Genomic DNA, 7,182 nt, shown 5'->3' with positions numbered 1-7,182 from the left:
ATTTTGACATGGTGTCATTAGCCCAATTTTCAATATTTCTGCCTTTTTCTTCATCACCACAACTTATCTTAGTCCATAGATCATATGTACGAAGTTTGAAGTTGATTCGACGAAAAATGACGAATAGGTGATTAAAAGTAAGTTTTGAGTTTTTTGCGATCTAGCAAAAAATCTAGTTAGGCGGAAATGGGCGTGGCCAATACAAAAAAGATGGAGAATCACCCAAGGATCATGTACATATAAAGTTTATGACTGTAGGACCTACGGTTTGGGAGCTAGTAGCTGAAACGTGTTGACCTCCGCAATAGCGCCACCTAGGTGACGCGGAGTCCAAATTTTCGAATCTGAGTAGCGGTCAGGATTTTGTATCAGACTGCCATGTCAGATTTTTCCTGGCAATTTCTGGCTCCTGCCCCCATACAAACGTAGCGGAGAAGAATAATAAATAACTAGAACTGCAAGCAGTTATCAACGGGTTCCAAGCCCCCATCGCCAGTCGCCCACCCGGCCCCGCCCTCACCTTCGCCAGTCCTCACGCGGTCCCGTCCCAAAAACACGTTCTCCCGCCGGCGTCCCGTCAGCTCACTTCAACCGGCGCAATGACAGTAACACTCAGGATACGTCATTAAACTTGCAAAGCCTATCCACAAATCTTTCAGAGGCATGGCTGACTTCTCAATCGTGATTACAATGGAATTCCACTGTTTCCCTATTAAAGAACGTGAAGATTTAATGAGTGAGATTATCAAACAATGATCTATACATCAACAGAATATTACAAATAACAAAAATACTTGATAATGTCTTTAGATTTAAAAGATTTTCAACAAAAACTATGAGTTTCATTTTGTGACTTATTGACCAAATGTTTTAAAAAATCATGAAAAATACATAAATCATCCTAAAATTACCAAAATATTCTCACATGGCAGTGTTAACATGCGGAATAATATGATGTTGTTTTTAAATCAGTAGACTCAAAGCTTTTTTGAAGAAAAATTGGGAAATATAACTATAAAGGTCACAACAAAAATTAAAATATTCATAAAAACATAGTGCTACTTTCTAAAATTAGGAGAAAAATCTCAGATCACCATAGGTACATGTGGAATGTTGTAAATGGCTTATATTTACTGTATACTTAAAAAGCTTTCTAACAAAAATTAATTACGTTGTTGTCCAACTATACAGAAAAACTGGTAAAAAGTTAAAAATTCATTAAAAATCTATGCTTTTGAACAGAAATCTCAAAATATTCCCAGGTTGCCTCAGTGATGTGAGAATTCTTCTCATATTTTTGTTGGGGTCATAAATGTAAAACTGTACTTACAATAAAATAATATTTGCATTAGTGGCTGTACACAAAAATTAGTCCTATAATTAAACACAAGGGGGAGCTCAAATCAAGATGACATTTTTTAATTTCATAAACCACCTAAGAGTGAACTTTTTGCCAAATTACAAGAAGATTGTGAGAAAAGAATTTGCGCTACAATTGCTAGCCTAAAAATGTATTTTCATAAATATAAAGCGCAAACCTCTTCGTGGAGCTGCGGCTTTCGTGACATAAGCTCTAGCCTATCCAGTTAACACAATCTGGAAATCTTAGCCTCTTACTTGCAAATAATGATTTTTAGGAAATTTTTCAAATTTGAAATTTTAAATGATCATAAACCACGCCCACTTTGATCAATCATTACCATATTGATAATGTAATCTTAAGACTCTATATTATTGACAAGCACTAAGTTTCGTGCAGATCCATTTAGCCAGTTCAGCAGTATAATTTCTTCCTAGTTATAGCGCCCCCTATTGTTTAATCAAGTTGAAAACCAGAACATACACTTGAATTGACCTTAGGTATGACTGTTATGAACAGCTTTGAAAAATGTCAAAATCTTTTGAAGTTACGCTAAAAAAACTTTTTCATTCCCCAAAAATAATTTTAAAAAATCATATTAAAAAAAATAAGCAAATTATCCAAAATCCCTTCACAACTTTTGGTCAGCCGCTCCTCCTCTCTTGTCAGGGAAAGTTGTGATGTGATTGAGTTTGACGGCCGGGAGGAGTTAACGAAAGTACGTTGGACTTACTATGCAAATTTCTACTAATTTGCATAAGTTTAAAACATTTTTTAAAATACTCATCTAAATTTGACTGACTCAATGAACATACTGGATGAGATCATTTGTTTTTTTACGAAAGTAATGGGGAGAAACATGCCAAAAATATTTTTGGGGTACCACAGCGCCACCTATTGGACAAAATTCAAAAAATTTTCTGTGATTGTAGATGTCATTATGACTGATATGAATTGTAATTTTCTGTATAGAATATGTATTTTTCAGGAGTAAATGGGCGAAAACGTTTAAAGCCTATTTATAGCCTATAAGCCACGCCCACTTTTTAATCATTTTCAAAATATAGCTTAAGGGTCCGATGATTAACATATGTGCCAAGTTCTGTGGAAATCCATCAAGCCGTTTAGCTGAAACAAACTTTTTGACTCTTTAGCGCCCCCTATTGGTGAATCCACACAAAATCGGGTAGATAGGGCTTACCGCTCATACTTCATAAGGGTCTGGAGTCTCATAAATTTATCTTGAGAAATGGTGAAGATATCATCAATTACCACATGTGCTAGCTAGCACACTGATTTTGACATGGTGTCATTAGCCCAATTTTCAATATTTCTGCATTTTTCTTTCATCACCACAACTTATCTTAGTCCATAGATCATATGTACGAAGTTTGAAGTTGATTCGACGAAAAATGACGAATAGGTGATTAAAAGTAAGTTTTGCGTTTTTTGCGATCTAGCAAAAAATCTAGTTAGGCGGAAATGGGCGTGGCCAATACAAAAAAGATGGAGAATCACCCAAGGATCATGTACATATAAAGTTTATGACTGTACGACATACGGTTTGGGAGCTAGTAGCTGAAACGTGTTGACCTCCGCAATAGCGCCACCTAGGTGACGCGGGGTCCAAATTTTCGAATCTGAGTAGCGGTCAGGATTTTCTATCAGACTGCCATGTCAGATTTTCCCTGGCAATTTCAGGCTCTTGCCCCCATAAAGATCAAGCGGAGAAGAATAATAAATAATAATGAAAAATCCGTAGAAAAACAATAGGGTTCCCTGCCCTTTGGGCTTGGAACCCTAATAATAAATAATAAATAATGAAAAATCCGTAGAAAAACAATAGGGTTCCCTGCCCTTTGGGCTTGGAACCCTAACTAGAACTGCAAGCAGTTATCAACGGGTTCCAAGCCCCCAGCGCCAGTCGCCCACCCGGCCCCGCCCTCACCTTCGCCAGTCCTCACGCGGTCCCGCCCCAAAAACACGTTCTCCCGCCGGCGTCCCGTCAGCTCACTTCAACCGGCGCAATGAAAGTAACACTCAGGATACGTCATTAAACCTGCAAATCCTATACACATCTTTCAGAGGCATGGCTGACTTCTCAATCGTGATTACAATGGAATTCCACTGTTTCCTTATTAAAGAACGTGAAGATTTAATGAGTGAGATTATCAAACAATAATCTATACATCAACAGAATGTTACAAATAACATAAATACTTGATAATAACTTTAGATTTAATAGATTTTCAACAAAAACTATGAGTTTCATTTTGTGACTTACTGACCAAATGTTTTAAAAAATCATGAAAAATACAAAAATCATCATAAAATTACCAAAATATTCTCACAAGGCAGAGTTAACATGCGGAATATTATGATGTTGTTTTTAAATCAGTAGACTCAAAGCTTTTTTGAAGAAAAATCGGTAAATATAACTGTAAGGGTCACAGGCAAAATTAAAATATTCATTAAAAAATAGTGCTACTTTCTAAAATTAGGAGAAAAATCTCAGATCACCATAGGTACATGTTGAATGTTGTAATTGGTTTATATTTACTGTATAGCTAAAAAAACTTTCTAACAAAAATTAATTACGTTGTTGTCCAACTATACAGAAAAACTGGCAAAAAGTTAAAAATTCATTAAAAATCTATGCTTTTGTACAAAAATCTCAAAATATTCCCAGCTTGCCTCTGTGATGTGAGAATTCTTCGTATATTTTTGTTGGGGTCATAAATCTAAAACTGTACCTACAATAAAATAATATTTGCGTTAGTTGCTGTAGACAAATATATGTCCTATAATTAAACACAAGGGGGAGCTCAAATCAAGACGACATTTTTTTTGTTTCATAAACCACCTAAGAGTGAACTTTGTGGCAAATGTCAAGAAGATTAGGAAAACAGAATTTGCGCTACAATTGCTAGCCTAAAAATGTATTTTCGTAAATTTAAAGCGCAAACCTCTTTGTGGAGCTGCGGTTTTCATTATCTAAGCTCATGGCTATCCAGTTAACACAATCTGGGAAACGTAGCTTCTTACATGAAAATAATGATTTTTAGGAAATTTTTCAAATTTGAAATTTTAAATGACCATAAACCACGCCCACTTTGACAAATCATTACCATATTGATATTGTAGTCTAAAGGGTCTATAAAGATGACAACCACTAAGTTTCGTGTAGATCCATTTAGCCAGTTCAGCAGTATAATTTCTTCCTAGTTATAGCGCCCCCTGTTGTCGAATCAAGCTTAAAATCAAGATATACACTTGAATTGACCTTATGTATGGTGGTTAAGAACAGCTTTGAAAAAAGTCTAAATTTTTTGAAGTTATGCTAAAAAAACTTTTTCATTCCAAAAAAATTATTTAAAAAAATCATATAAAAACAAAGAAGCAAATTATCCAAAATCCCTTCACAACTTTTGGTCAGCCGCTCCTCCTCTCTTGTCAGGCCATGTTTGGATTTGATTGTGTTTGACGGCCGGGAGGAGTTAACGAAAGTACGTTTGACTTACTATACAAATTTCTACTAATTAGCATAAGTTTAAATTATTTTTTAAAATACTCTTCTAAATTTGACTGACTCAATGAACATACTGGATGAGACCATTTGTTTTTTTACGAAAGAAATGGGGAAAAACATGCCAAAAACATTTTTGGGGTACAACAGCGCCACCTATTGGTCAAAATTCAAAGTTTTTTCTGCGATTGTAGATGTCGATATGACTGATATGAATTGTAATTTTCTGTATAGAATATGTATTTTTCATGAGTAAAAGGGCGAAAAATTTTAAAGCCTATAAGCCACGCCCACTTTTTAATCATTTTCAAAATATAGCTTAAGGGTCCGATGATTAACATATGTGCCAAGTTCTGTGGAAATCCATCAAGCCGTTAAGCTGAAACAAACTTTTTGACTCTTTAGCGCCCCCTATTGGTGAATCCAAACAAAATTGAGTATATAGGGCTTACCGCTCATACTTTGTAAGGGTCTAGAGACTCATCATTTTATCTTGAACAACGGTGGAGATATCATCAATTAGCACATGTGCTAGCTAGCTCACAGAATTTGACATGGTGTCATTAGCCCAATTTTCAATATTTCTGCATTTTTCTTCATCACAACAACTTATCTTAGTCCATAGATCACATGTACGAAGTTTGAAGTTGATTCGACGAAAAATAACGAATAGGTGTTTAAAAGTAAGTTTTGCATTTTTTGCGATCTAGCAAAAAATCTAGTTAGGCGGAAATGGGCGTGGCCAATACAAAAAAGATGGAGAATCATCCAAGGATCATGGACATATAACGTTTTTGACTGTAGGACCTACGGTTTGGGAGCTAGTAGCTGAAACGTGTTGACCTCCGCAATAGCGCCACCTAGGTGGCTCGGGGTCCAAATTTTTGAATCTGAGTAGCGGTCAGGATTTTCTATCAGACTGCCATGTCAGATTTTCCCTGGCAATTTCAGGCTCCTGCCCCCATACAGACATAGCGGAGAAGAATAATAATAACTAGAACTGCAAGCAGTTATCAACGGGTTCCAAGCCACCAGCGCCAGTCGCCCACCCGGCCCCGCCCTCAACTTCGCCAGTCCTCACGCGGTCCCGCCCCAAAAACACCTTCTCCCGCCGGCGTCCCGTCAGCTCACTTCAACCGGCGCAATGAAAGTAACACTCAGGATACGTCATTAAACCTGCAAAGCCTATAGAGCTCCGGACCCCACGTGACTCTCAGTTAGTGGACGCCATTTTGGCATGCAAAAAAAGGTAAACAAACACGGATGTAACCACGAACATGAACGGGATCCGCTTGGATTTTACTTCGTCGGAGTTTACTTCACACTTTAAAACAGAAGAAATCGTTTTATATAGTCAGAAATTAAATAGACTAAACATCTCCGACCCTTACCGTGCCCCTGGGATACTTTTTAAAAACGCCAGAAGCTGTCGGAGCCGCCTTCTTACCGGCACAACACCGGACCTGACCGGGGAACCCCTTGGGATTCCCCCGGCCGGAGGAGCTGGGGAGAAGGTCTGGGACTCTCGACTCTACTGCCCGCTCCGACGCCAGAAGCTGTCAGAGCAGACTTCATACCGGCACAACACCGGACCGACCGGGGAACCCCTTGGGATTCCCCCGGCCGGAGGAGCTGGGGAGAAGGTCTGGGACTCTCGACTCTACTGCCCGCTCCGACGCCAGAAGCTGTCAGAGCAGACTTCATACCGGCACAACACCGGACCGACCGGGGAACCCCTTGGGATTTACCCGGAGGAACTGGGTCCGGCACCGCGGTGCTCCGGCGGCTGGGGAGAGGGAAGTCATGCTACTGCCCCCGCAACCCGACTCCGGATACGCGGATGAAAATGGATGGATGGACGGACAAATAACAGATTTACACGTAAGTAGTCTCGGTGAGACAGATAATAGCAATCCAAAGTGCTTTTTATGTGTGATCTGATCAACCATTGCTTAAAAATGAAATACAGCTTAGCCGGTTAATTGCTGTGATCATAAAACACGTAAACGGCAGCACGCAGAACTAACGAGGCAACGTTTTACGTGATGTTTACTTGTTGCTATGAGTAATAAGACAGAAAAAGCCACGCCAAAATAAGTTTAGGAAGCCCACTAAGAATCATATTAAAAGCATTTAAAATAAATACCATACACAGTTGAGGAAACGTTGGTTTAAGTACCTGATATGAAGCGGTCGCTGCTTAAGCAAAATCCTTTACTCTCGGGATCCCACAGCTTCATTTTCGCCCGGTCACTAGCGCGTTTTATTACAATGATCCAACGTTTGTGGCGCTCCG

This window comes from Nothobranchius furzeri, unplaced genomic scaffold (assembly GCF_043380555.1).
Source record: "Nothobranchius furzeri strain GRZ-AD unplaced genomic scaffold, NfurGRZ-RIMD1 Scf029, whole genome shotgun sequence".
Lineage (NCBI taxonomy): Eukaryota > Metazoa > Chordata > Actinopteri > Cyprinodontiformes > Nothobranchiidae > Nothobranchius > Nothobranchius furzeri.
This window is presented reverse-complemented; position numbering follows the sequence as displayed.